Genomic DNA, 12,330 nt, shown 5'->3' with positions numbered 1-12,330 from the left:
CCCGCGGAGGGGGAGGGGACGGAGCGGGCAGCCCGCGAGCGGGTGGCGGCAGGGCCCGGCTCGGCCGCCGCGCCTTTGCACCTGCAGTACCTCCCCACCCCCGCGTCGGCCCTCCCAGGACCCGGCTGCCCCCTTCGGGCTAGCGGCCCCCGCCCTCCGGCGCTTCTGCAGCCCGGGCTGGCGAGGCGGGCCGCGCGGGGTGGGGCATGCGGACCTCCCAGCCTAGGCCCTCGGCCGAGCGGGCCCCGGTGTCCCCACTTCCTGCCGCTCCCTGCGGGCCGGATCGGTCTGGGACGGCCCCGGAGACCCGGGAGCCCTGAGCTCCGGGCCTGACTGACCCCCCTCTCCCGGCTGCCGCTCGCTCATTCCGAGGCAGGACAATGGGGGACATCGCGCGTTTGCGTACCGAGTCAGCCTGGCCGGCAAGGAGGGGGTACCCGGGGGCAGAGGCTGCGGACCGGCTGCGGGGCACCCTCGCAGGGGTCACGGCCGAGCGCCGTACTCAGGCGGACCCCAGGGCCCTGCCATCGCGAGTCTCCCCCGTGCCGCGCTCGGCTCTTTCGCGTCGAAAACAAAGACTAATCCGATACCCCCGCCCTGCCTCCCAGAGGAGGGGGAACGGGCGCGTCGCGGAGGGTAACGGAGGAGAACAGCGTTCAGGAGGGGCTCGGAGAGCCTCCGAGGGGGCCGTGGCGCAACCAAGCCCCATTAGCCGGTGCACACACTTTGAAAAGTCACCCTGGGCTATTTTCCAGACAGAGGACAGGGAGCAAGGCACAAGAATATTTCCAAGTTGCCAAACTGCCGGTTCTCTCTGCTGCTTTTTTTTCCCCTCACCTGTTGTGCAGGCCAAGTTGAAATTCCAGGTTAGATTAATTCAGCTCCACCCATCTGGCCTGACTGCCAGGCTAGTGCCCGCAGCTGCCTTCCACCTACCTGGGTTGCTGGGGAGAAGGGTGTGTCTCTAACACACACACACACACACACACACACACACACGCTTGCGCGCGGGCAAGTCCTGGCAGAAACAACCATGGGGCGGACTGGCCTGACCAGTTTGGGCGGTGCTCAGGGAGCCAGGTACCTGGCAGGCATCCCCGCCCGGCTGAAGCTAACAACTCAGCCAGAACTGGGAAAAGAGCATTCGGCCGGCTATTTAGAAGAAACAAAAAAAGTAACTGATCTCAAGTAGCGCTGTCCAGAAAGCCCTAGGCGGTAGGAGAAGCCGGGGTTCTGCCTGGAACTTCCCTCCTCGCAGGCCTTTTTTTGACAGCCGGCTCCAGTGGCCAGGTTGTCAGCTGTGGGTGGGTGGGGAACATGGCTGCAATACTACTTCCTACCCTGGTGTTTGAGAGGATCAAAGAGTTTCTGTTCGGGGAAGTCAGTCTAGAACTGAGAAGAGATACTTAGTGTGATTTTCGATCAAACATGAGAACAGGTTGTGGACTTGAAATTGTCCACAATGTAATAAATGTTTAATTTTTTTTAAAGATTTTATTTATTCCACAGAGATAGAGACAGCCAGTGAGAGAGGGAACACAAACAGGGGGAGTGGGAGAGGAAGAAGCAGGCTCATTGCAGAGGAGCCTGATGTGGGGCTCGATCCCATAACACGGGGATCACGCCCTGACCCGAAGGCAGACGCTTAACCGCTGTGCCACCCAGGCGCCCCATAAATGTTTAATGTTTTAAATAATTTCATGTTAATAAAAATTGTATAAAAGAAAATGTAGAATTTACAGAGAATTCGAAGACAAACATCATCCAAATACAACCACATTCAACCGTGTGCTGTATTTCCTTCTAGCCTTTTCTATTTGTAGATTAGTTCCTTTTTTTAATAACATGGTTGTACACACTCTGATTACGCAATTTGCTGCCTTCGTTTCACTTAACATTATACCATAAGCATTTCCCTATTTGTTACACAATCTCCAGATAGACAGCGTGACAATGGGGGAAGCAGGTGGGTTAGGGACAGCGAATTCTGGGTTCCAGAACCAGCTGTGTCATTTGCTAGCAGAGTGGCTTTGGACAAGGTACTCACCATCTCCGAGAGAATCCAAGTACTTGGCCTAGGGCTTTCTGGAAGACGCTACTTGAAATCAGTTACTTCTTTTTTTCTTCATAGGGCATAATAAATGAGAACAGTTATTGTCTCATCCTCAGAACAACCTTGTGAACTAGGTACTATTATGAAACTCATTTTACAGATAAAGAAACAGAGATTAAGTAACTTGCCCAAGGTCACTCAGCTAGTAAATGATAGGTTAAGCATTTGAGCCCGGCATCTTTCCTCCCGTATTCTGAGCAATTTACTGAGCTGAAGTACTCTCCACCAGCTATCTATGAGGTGGCTGTTTCACAGAATCTTCTGGCTAGCTAGGTGGATGCTGGTGCCATTCACCAAGACAGACTGAGGGAGGAGAGATACCAGGAGCCATCCGTGTGGAGCTGAGGGATGGGGCCTGGGCTGGAGACACACACGTGGGCCCCATTACTGAGCGCGGTGTAAGTGAGGCCTCAGGCGTGGAGGAGCTCACAGGGAGTGGACACGGAGAGTGGACACGGAGAGTGAGAGGCAGAGGCAGCCAGGACAGAGCCCCAGGGGCTGACAAGGGGCCAGCCAGAGACTGAGAAGGAGCAGCCGGAGAGGTGGGAGGGGAACCAGGCCCAGCCCGGCACCTGCCTGTGTTTTCCCAATTGTGTCTCCCTCTGGAGCCCTGCACTTCGACAATCATTTGCTCACTCCCTGTGCCTAGGGAAACCCCTTCCCGCTTCACCCTCCACCCATCCAGCTACTCCTCCTACCTGCCAAATTCCCACCCACCCTGCAAGTCTCAGCATAAATGCCAGTTCTTCCATGAAACTTTTTCCAGCTCCTCGGATTCCAGAGCCCCACCTACCCCCCCCAAGTTTGATGCTCCCTCCCTTTGCAACAGTTATCTTATCAACATTGTAATTGTTTGCACATTTCCCTCCCAGTTACTATGAGCTCCTGGAGAGCTGGGACCTTGCCTTTTCACCTTTGCAACCCTAGACCTAGCACCGGATCAATATGTGTTGAATGAAGAAACGAGGCCAGTAGAACCTGATCAATGACATATCCCAGGGACACCGAAGACCCACGGGCTTCCGAGGGTTTTTTCCAGAGGGCCTTCTCGGTCTGCAGCCTCCTGTGCTGCCGGGTTACTCCTTCTCCACACTCCGGGTGGCAGAGCAGCAGGGACGACGGTCGAGGTGGCCCGCGAGCCTTGCTGTCTGGCTGCGGTATTAAGCTAGAGGCAGTGGTACGCTAACTGTGGTCCCCAGACGCAGCATCACCAGCACCTGGGAACTTGTTAGAAATGCAAGCTCTTGGGCCCCACCCGAAACCTACTCAAGCAGAAACTGGAGGTGGGGCCCAGCGCTGTGTTTTAACAAGCCCTTGGGCTGATGCACACTGAAGCTGAAGCAGCACTGGCCTCTTGGAGGCCAGCGGTTGAGAAGCCAGTTCAGCACCCAGGCGGCGGCCAGGATCAGGCCCGAGGCGCTTAGAGGAGGTAGACGGAGAGAGGCTCCTTTTATTAAGCTGCGTGGCGGGCCCCTCCCCCAGCGACCCAAGACTGAGCCTTTGTAGGCCAGGGCTCCGGTGAGGTCAGGACCTGGCTGCCGCAGCTGCCCCAAGGGTTAGAAAGGGAAATCCCGTCGCGAAGGAAACAAGCCGAGTGGACTGCAGGCTGTGCAGGGTTGGCAGGGGGCGTTTCCCTGCTTGGGGATGGAGGTGGGGCTGGGAAATAATGAGGACTTCCAGCTCCACTGAGGAACTACGGTGGATTCAGCGCCCTCCGATGAGCACAGGAAGTTGAATTGGATGTGCCCGAGTGGTTCTTCTGGAAGTCACTTCGTGGAATCAGCCCCACCGCTTGTTTGTGGAACCTGCCAATGATCGCGTGTGGCTAACCTCTGAGATGCTTGACCCTGCTCCTTCTCTTTAGCTAATAAGCAATTTGTCCTGTTTGAAGAAGGAGCTTTGTAGTATGGAATCTTTTGCAGAAATGTAAATATACAGCCAGGTCCACTCCTGGGCTTGGTTTTAAAGATTGAAGGCATCAGGAGGTTTATTTGATTGGGGACGTAGTTCTTCTTTGGTCATGTATTGGTTAAAAATATTATCAGCTGGTGTTTGCATAGAGCTTTCCCTCTTCAAAGCACTTCCACATACGTTATCGTTCTGTCTGCAGAGTGGCTAATATGCCGAGTGCAAGCATTACTTTCCTTTTCTTTCTGTGACATAGTTTTTATTCTTATTATCACCATTTTACAGATAAAGGAACTGGGACTCAGGTAATTTGTTCAAGGTCATTCACTACCAGGTGGCACAATTGGGCCTACAATCCAGGACCTCTGTAATTCACCTATCAAGGCCAGAGCGATATGGGGCAGAAGCTGGCATTTTGCTCCTGGGAAAAGGGAGATTCATCGGTGGATTTCCTTTTGGACATGGATTCGTTAGTGTGACATGTGTAGGGTATCTAGACTATGTTTTTGAGTAGCTCAGCAAATGCTTTCATGTTTTATTTCTGTGACTTCATTTTGAATTTAGGCTGAATCAAATAGACTCTATAACTTGCAAGGAGAATGTGAGGTCCCCGCCATAATAGGAAAGAGATGAAATAACCTGGAAATCTTCCAATCTAAGGGGGCTGGGCAGGAGGGTGGGAACTTTGATGGACTCCAAGACTCAGGTTGATGAATACCCAACAGGGATAAAAGCCTTGGTGCCCCCCAACAAAACCTTGATTTGACCAGATATAACAGTCAAGATCCATTAGATTTCACTATAATAAACAATCCCCAGGTCTCAGTGGTTTGACATAAAAGTGTATTTCTCAATCATGAAATATGTCCATTGGGGGTCAATAGGAGCTGTTTCCCATAGCCACTCGGGGACGTGGGCAGCTGCAACTGGACATGCTGCCCCCTCAACCCTGAAGGCAGGAAATGAGGATGGGGCAAATCAAGCACTAATTTCCAAAGTGTTTACCTGGAAGCAATTCACATCATTTCTGCTCTCATTTCACTGGCCAAAGCAAGTCACAAGGTGGAGAGGAAGCACAGCAGGTGCAATGCTCCCATGTGCCTGCAGGGAGAAGCACCATTTGGTTAACAGCACTAATAATGCACAGGAAGGTGCATGCAAGGGAGGGGGATGTGGATATTTGAGGGGTGTGTAAGTGCAATCAGTTCCGCCCATTTCATGAGTGCTTCTCGCTCCTGGGGACGTGTATGTGAGATTCGCATTCGATTGGGTTGTCATTTCTCCTAGAGAAGACTTAGATGCTTAGACCAGGGACAAAGAAATCTGATCGGAGGGAAGCCTGGTGGAAGAGAGGAGTGGTAATAGGGCATACTCAATCGAAATTAATGTGTAAATTGAGAAAGAATCCAGCAGAGGAAAGGACTCAGTGTATATGTGTCACCAGGGGCCTGCCTGCTAAAGGAAAGTTCTAAAACAGCAGAGTGATGGCAGAAGCATTTCCTGCCTTCTCACCATTCACTCCCACTCATCCTTCCTGGCTAAACTCGGGTGACACTCCAGGAAGCCTTTGATGATCTCTCGAGACTGAGCCTGCCCATCATGTTGTTAGAGTATCTGGGTCTGTCCCATGTACTGTGCCGCAGAGAGAGAGCACAACTGGCCCAGTGCTGGCCATGGTACGGGGGGGTGTATTAGAGTCTCAGCAAGGAGGCAGAGAACCCGGCGGGAAGGCTGTTGCAGGAACCCAGGTGAGAAAAAAAATGATGGTGGTCTCCATGAGCGTTGTGAGGTGGGGGTGGAGAGAAGTACTGGAAAGAGATTTAGGGAGTCACGTCAGCAGGGGAGGGATCGATGACAGGAGGGCATATGGAGGAAGTTTTCAGAAGAGCAAGGTCAGCCTTTCTAAAAGGAACTTGTAAAAAAAAAAAGTGGAAAGTTGGGGTGAGGAAAGCACAGAAAATATGTGTAGTATAAAAATCATGAAATCTCACGGGGCGCCTGGGTGGCTCAGTCGTTAAGTGTCTGCCTTTGGCTCATGGCGTGATCCCGGCGTTCTGGGATCAAGCCCCGCATCAGACTCCTCTGCTGGGAGCCTGCTTCTTCCTCTCCCACTCCCTCTGCTTGTGTTCCCTCTCTCACGGGCTATCTCTCTGTGTCAAATAAATAAATAAAATCTTTAAAAAAAAATCATGAAATTCCTGAGCTACAAATCAAGAATCCAGCCGGAGCGGTGCCCAGGCTTCCTAGGAAGAGTTGAGCGTCCTTACAAGACGGCTTCAACTTCAACTTCTCATTGCCTTGTTTCTATACGCTGCTCCCGGCCCATCTGCTGAGCGGGAGCCTGTCCCATCTGAAACCTGAACTTGGTATCAACCCCTTTCATTCTCGAGACTCCCCTTCCCCATATCCTTTATGGGTGAGGGTCAAGCCCCATTTGCAGACACTGTGCAGAGCAGGCAAACCCATCCTCAGAGCCCCTGCCAGACCCCATCATTCCACTTGGCCATGGTGCGCCCCACCCGCACACCTTCCCTTTCCCCAAACACTGAGATGCTCCCTCTGGGTGCCTGGGCTCCATTTCCAGCTCCTCTGTGTACTGGTTTGTGACTGTGGGCGAGGTAATTCCCCTCTACCAGCCTCCTTCCCATCTGTCAAAATGCTACTTATACTACCTTCTTTGCACAGTCCTTTGCAGAGGATCAAATGAGCCACGCTATGGCAATGTCCTGTCTCAGACCTTGGCGTGTACTAGGCACTCAGATGGTCCCCTTCTTCCACCCCATCCCATCCCATCCCATCCCCTGCTTCCTCTTGCCACTTCACAGAGACAGGGTCTTACAATATTTTAACCACATGTAGCCATGAAAACCAGAGTTAAAATTTATACAATAATCAGTGAAGATATTATGTATTACCTAAGAGAACGGAGGTAATGATGTGCAGGTGCCCAGGATGAGACCTGGCCCCGAGAAGGAGCCCCTCGCTGCCTCCCCAGCTGGAGACGGCAGTCCTCCAAACACGTCCTTCCCTACATAGCCAAGCAGCCCTAGCGCCTGCCACCTCCGCTTTAAGCTGTCCTGAACTTGTGCCCCCTCTCAGCCTTCGGGTGGCTACCCGGCTCTCACTCCTGCTCCCCTCCTTGCCCTCACCCCGCGGTCTCCTTTCTCACAGACATGGATCCCAATTGCTTTGGATTCAGACCTCCTGGGCCTGGCAGTTTCACCAGAGCCCTGGATTTGGAAACACCAGGCTCCTGGGCCATCCTGCAGCCAATCAGGAGAAGAAGTTTCAAACTCTTGCTGTTCAAAGTGTGATCTGTGGGCCCGCAGCAGCCACGGCACTGAGGTTTGTAGGAGAGCAGAATCTCGGGAGGCCTGAGGGCTGCTGAATCAGTCTCTGCGTTCCAACAAGACTTCCAGGTGATTCCTAGGCACCCTAAAAATTGAGAAGCTCTGTTTTAGAAGTCTTCAGGGATAAATGGGCTAGAGATAAAAAGGCTGCAGTGGTTCCCCATGGAGCAGGAGAGGCATTCTTGGGAATACCTGCACTAATGGATTGAGTCATCCGAGGTCACTCTGGCATCGTTCCTGGGGAGGCAGTCTGTATTGCCAACATTGCACTTCTTATCTGCTAAGCTGGGGTGGGTATGAGCTGATGCCTCCCTCTTCTTGCCATTCTTTAGGGTTGTCCTAATGGAGACAGGACTAGGCCATGACCCACATCCACCTGTCATTTGGCCATTTCAAAACACAATAAAACATGAATTTGAACATCCATCTTTTGGAAAACAATCTAATTATTTATAGTGAAACAAAGCCTTTCAGACAGAAAAAGGGTGTGAAGGCAGAAAGAGGCCACAGGGAACAAACAGATTGGCCCCTCAAACAGGAAGGCGTAGCAGGCAAAGGGCACCTGAGTGAGGCGATGATGGGCACTCGGCCCCCCCCCCCCCCCCCCCCCCCCCGCCAGAAGAACCTCACAGCTGCTAGAAAAAGGAGGGAGAAGAACAACAATGCACAGGAAGCTGGAAGCAACCTGCAGGGCCTGGGGGAAGGGCTGGTTTATAAGAGCTTGCGCTGGGTGTAGAAAAGTCAATGCCCTGGGTTTTTTGGAAAACATCCCTGGGGCCCAGGGACGAGGCTGCCCCTTGCCCATGACAGCCTCATTGGAGGCAGGCAGGTAAATTCCTTAGGTGGTGTACCAGAGATGCAGCATCTGTGTACAGGACATTCAGTTAAATTTGAATGTCAGAAAAACAACATGTCATTTTTAGCATATGTATATACCAAATACTACATTCCAGAGCAACCCTGCTCAGGATTAGAGTCTGTCCCCAAGGCCTGTGACCAGAGGAGTTTGGGGCTGCAGAAAGGCTCCACCTAAGGCCAGTGGTACCTTCCTAAAACCTACCCTATTTCTGAAATCTGAGAGAAAATGGACTTTGTTAATTTTGGGGTGGGGCAGTCTTTAATGAGAGGCTATGCCCTATTGTTTGCTTTTAAATGTTTTGTCCTACGAAGGTGGGACCTACCAGCGTGTTTTCCACATCGTCATGTATTGGGTAGGGCAGTTCAAGTAATGTGTGCTAAAAAGTATTGTAGTTTTGATCATTTCAGTTCAGGTTCCTGTAGGGGAAGAACTGTTTCTTAGTCCAGACCAATAAAATCCTGCTTAACCAGAAAAATTGCTCCTATGTAAGCAGGCATTTATTCACTGAAAGCTGTACAAGAAACTGTTGGTAACTGTTTACCTGATCGAGGAGTCTAAGGGTATTTCTGAACATAAAATCAATAGACTCTTCTGTACGTCAACAATGCAAATTAAATGATAAATTTAGGGAAAATATTTACCAAACAAATGAACAGGAAGAGTCTTATATACTTAGTATTCTCTTTTTTTTTTTAAGATTTTATTTAGTTACTGGACAGAGAGAGAGAGAGCACAAGCAGGGAGAGCAGCAGCCAGAGGGAGAGGGAGAAGCAGGCCCCCCACTGAGCAAGGAGCCAGATGTGGAACTCTATCCCAGGACTCTGGGATCATGACCTGAGTCAAAGGCAGATGCTTAACCAACTGAGTCACCCAGGCTCCCCATACTTAGTATTCTTAATGTGTAAGAAAAAAGATGAATACCCAAAAAGGGGGAGGCGAAGGATGTGAACATTCACAAAAGAAGAAATACAAATGACCAATAAAGATATTAAAAGCCCAACCTCATTAATAATCATAGCAAACTGGTAAATCGCAAAATGAAAATACTGAATTTTGCAAAGACTATAACAATTCTCTTTCCCAACATATGCCACTGAGGGGACTATCACCTTGTGTACCCTTCTGGGAAGCAATTTAGCAATGTTTATCAATAACCTTCAAACTATTTATACCCTTTGACTCAATAATTTCACTTTTAAGAACGTAGTGCACGAAAGTCTAGGTACAAGGATCATCATGGAAGACTTAGTTGCAACAACAAAAAATTAGAAACAACCTAAATGCCCAACCTTAAAGAATGATTAAGGAATAGGATGTGAGCATATTAAATCATGATGCAGCCATTATAATGATTTTATTAATTTAAAAGTTAAATATAGGTTAATTATGGAAAAACAGGAATACACAACTGAGCAAAAAGAAAAATCTAAAAAGGACCTGCAGTCCAATGTTAGTCACTATTAATGTCGTGGACCATATCTTTAAAAGTCTTCTATGTTTTAGGGCGCCTGGGTGGTGCAGTCGGTTAAGTGACCTACTCTTGGTTTCGGCTCAGGTCCTGATCTCAGAGTCATGAGATCAATCCGGGCATCGGGCTCTGAGCTCAGTGCAGAGTCTGCTTAAGACTCTCTCTCCTTGGGAGGGGGGCGCCTGGGTGGCACAGCGGTTAAGCGTCTGCCTTCGGCTCAGGGCATGATCCCGGCATTATGGGATCGAGCCCCACATCAGGCTCCTCCGCTATGAGCCTGCTTCTTCCTCTCCCACTCCCCCTGCTTGTGTTCCCTCTCTCGCTGGCTGTCTCTGTCTCTGTCAAATAAATAAATAAAATCTTTGGAAAAAAAAAAAGACTCTCTCTCCTTGGGGCGCCTGGGTGGCTCAGTGGGTTTAGTGCCTGCCTTCAGCTCAGGTCATGATCCCAGGGTCCTGGGATTGAGTCCTGTATTGGGTTCCCTGCTCAGCCGGAGTCTGCTACTCCCCCTGTTTGTGCTCTCTCGCGCGCACTCTCTCTATGTCAAATAAATAAAAGTTAAAAAAAAAAAAACTCTCTCCCCCTCTGTTCCTGCCCCCTTAAATAAATAAATCTTAAAAATATCTTTTATGTTTTAATGTTAAAATAGTGTTTTTGAAAAATACTTGGCAACATTGGAAAACATTTATGAAATATATGAAATCATATGAAACTATATACATTTGTAAGTAGATACGCACAAAGATTGGAAGAGAATACATCGCAATATTAACAATGGATCTCTTGATGGTTTTTGTTTTCCTCTTCATACCTTTCTTCCAAAATTTCTGCAAATCAGTATTGTTCCTATAATTGAGAAATAAAAAATTATTTTTGAAAAAAGACAAATGGAAAGAAGTTCCTTGAGAAAGAAGGAAGCCCATCCTGATTACTAACAGAATGATTGCAGCTTTGCACATTGCCGCCACCTGGAGAACTCCAGGAATCCTGGTGCCCAGGCCCCACACTGAGAGATTCTGGTTGAATGGATTTGGGTGGGGGCCCCAAGCCTCATGTGCTTGGCAACATCTAACCACACTTGGGTGTGGTCTAACGTGCAGCCGGGCTGAGAAACGCCACTTGCCGAAGCCATCTCACGTTTTGGCAGAAACTTAGGCGCTGTCTGGTGGTGGAGGAACTGCAAGACCTGATTTCAAGCCCCATCAGTGGCCCTCGGTAGCTGTGTGCTTTAGGCAAGCCGTATAACCGAACCTTAGTTTGTCTCTCTGTAAAATGGGGATATTAGGTGCCTACCACAAGACTTGGGGCATGGCTTCCAGGAGAGGGTAAATGAGAAAGGTCTGTATGAAATAGAAAGCGTATAGAATGAGCTGTTAGAACCTGGAAACTCAGATAATAACAATTATCTTTGATCAATGAAATATCCTTGGCAACACGGGAACCCATGCAAATAAGCAGGTTTGTTTCTAAGCTCTGTCAGTCTTGTAATTTGACTTGATTTGAAGATTCTGTAGGCAGGTGCTGTCAGATGTGGATGCCCAGGACAGTCCTAGCCTAAGGGCTCATGGCCAGTGGACAGCAGCCAATACATCTGAGTTGGTTCAGACCATTTGGTCATCTTTTTTTTTTTTTAACATTTTTATTTATTTATTCGACAGAGATAGAGACAGCCAGTGAGAGAGGGAACACAAGCAGGGGGAGTGGGAGAGGAAGAAGCAGGCTCATAGCGGAGGAGTCTGATGTGGGGCTCGATCCCATAACGCCGGGATCACGCCCTGAGCCTAAGGCAGATGCTTAACCTCTGTGCCACCCAGGCGCCCCCAGACCATTTGGTCATCTTGCTTTGAGAGATGGCTGGCTTCCAGAAGCCCAAACCTTGTTCTCATGAAAAGGTGCCTTTGCATTTTAAATACATACTGCTTCCAAGTACGTGTTCTTATTTAACTGTCTCCTTGGGAGGTTGCGTGGCCACTGCTTAAAATGTCTTGGGAATTCCTCTTTTGAGATTGCCTTTGTCTAAGCTACATTTTTTTTTTCCTGAGTAGTTTCAATCAGTGAATTCATTCTCTAAAGAGGAGCTTAATTTTAGAAAACAGTCAAAAATATCTTTCAGAACCAAACCTGATGATTAGGATGGTATTCAAGCCTACATAAGACATTTTTTTTTTTAAGTGAAGAGGTCACTCGTGAAGTACATGTGTGTGTCTGTCTTCCTACCCAGTGTATTCCCAGCACCCTGATCAGTGCCTGGGACTCAGATGTTCACCATATTCTTGTTGAATGGTGAACACAGCCTGGCTCTCTACTGGGACCCATAAACTGGCTCCAGAGGTAAGTCTGAAAAGGTTTTGGACCAAGGCAGCCTATTTGGGATTAATAAATTCTAGTTTGTATGCTGATTAGAAATTAGTCCCTTTCTTTGGTAAGTTTGCTCTCTCTCTTATATATACCGTATGCATTTACTAAAGAGAAAATGTTGCAGTTCCTTTCTCTTACTGGGGCCAATACTGGATTTAGTTTTCTAAAGCAACACTAATCAGCGACACTCGGACAAATCCAAGCATTTTTGGAATGATTTTTTATCACAACCCAATCCACAAAACCACCAATCAAGTATTGTTAACAAGAACAA

The 12,330-nt window shown here is 49.0% G+C and overlaps 1 protein-coding gene and 1 long non-coding RNA gene across 3 annotated transcripts in view; both read right to left on the bottom strand.

The window, feature by feature from the left end:
- Positions 1-982, bottom strand: part of TET3 (tet methylcytosine dioxygenase 3) — a 100,723-nt gene extending 99,741 nt beyond the window's left edge. Inside the window, exon 1 of one of the 2 annotated variants that reach the window (XM_019802023.2) lies at positions 838-982. The gene's annotated coding sequence lies outside the window, so the exon portion shown is untranslated. Of the gene's footprint in view, positions 1-406; positions 561-837 lie in introns of those variants that run through there. The other variant, XM_034659375.1, reaches the window with a different exon arrangement.
- A 5,628-nt stretch (positions 983-6,610) lies between these two features.
- On the bottom strand, positions 6,611-10,545 carry LOC117801994. The gene is made up of 3 exons (XR_004624967.1): positions 10,439-10,545; positions 7,564-7,747; positions 6,611-7,456 (listed from the first exon to the last, which is right to left on the bottom strand). It is a non-coding gene; the product is annotated as an uncharacterized LOC117801994 (long non-coding RNA).
- Between the last annotated feature and the right edge of the window lie 1,785 nt (positions 10,546-12,330).

The sequence above is a fragment of the Ailuropoda melanoleuca genome, chromosome 4, assembly GCF_002007445.2.
Source record: "Ailuropoda melanoleuca isolate Jingjing chromosome 4, ASM200744v2, whole genome shotgun sequence".
In the NCBI taxonomy this organism is placed as follows: Eukaryota; Metazoa; Chordata; class Mammalia; order Carnivora; family Ursidae; genus Ailuropoda; species Ailuropoda melanoleuca.
Note: the sequence above shows the minus strand (reverse complement) of the source record. Positions and strands in the feature narration are given on the sequence as shown.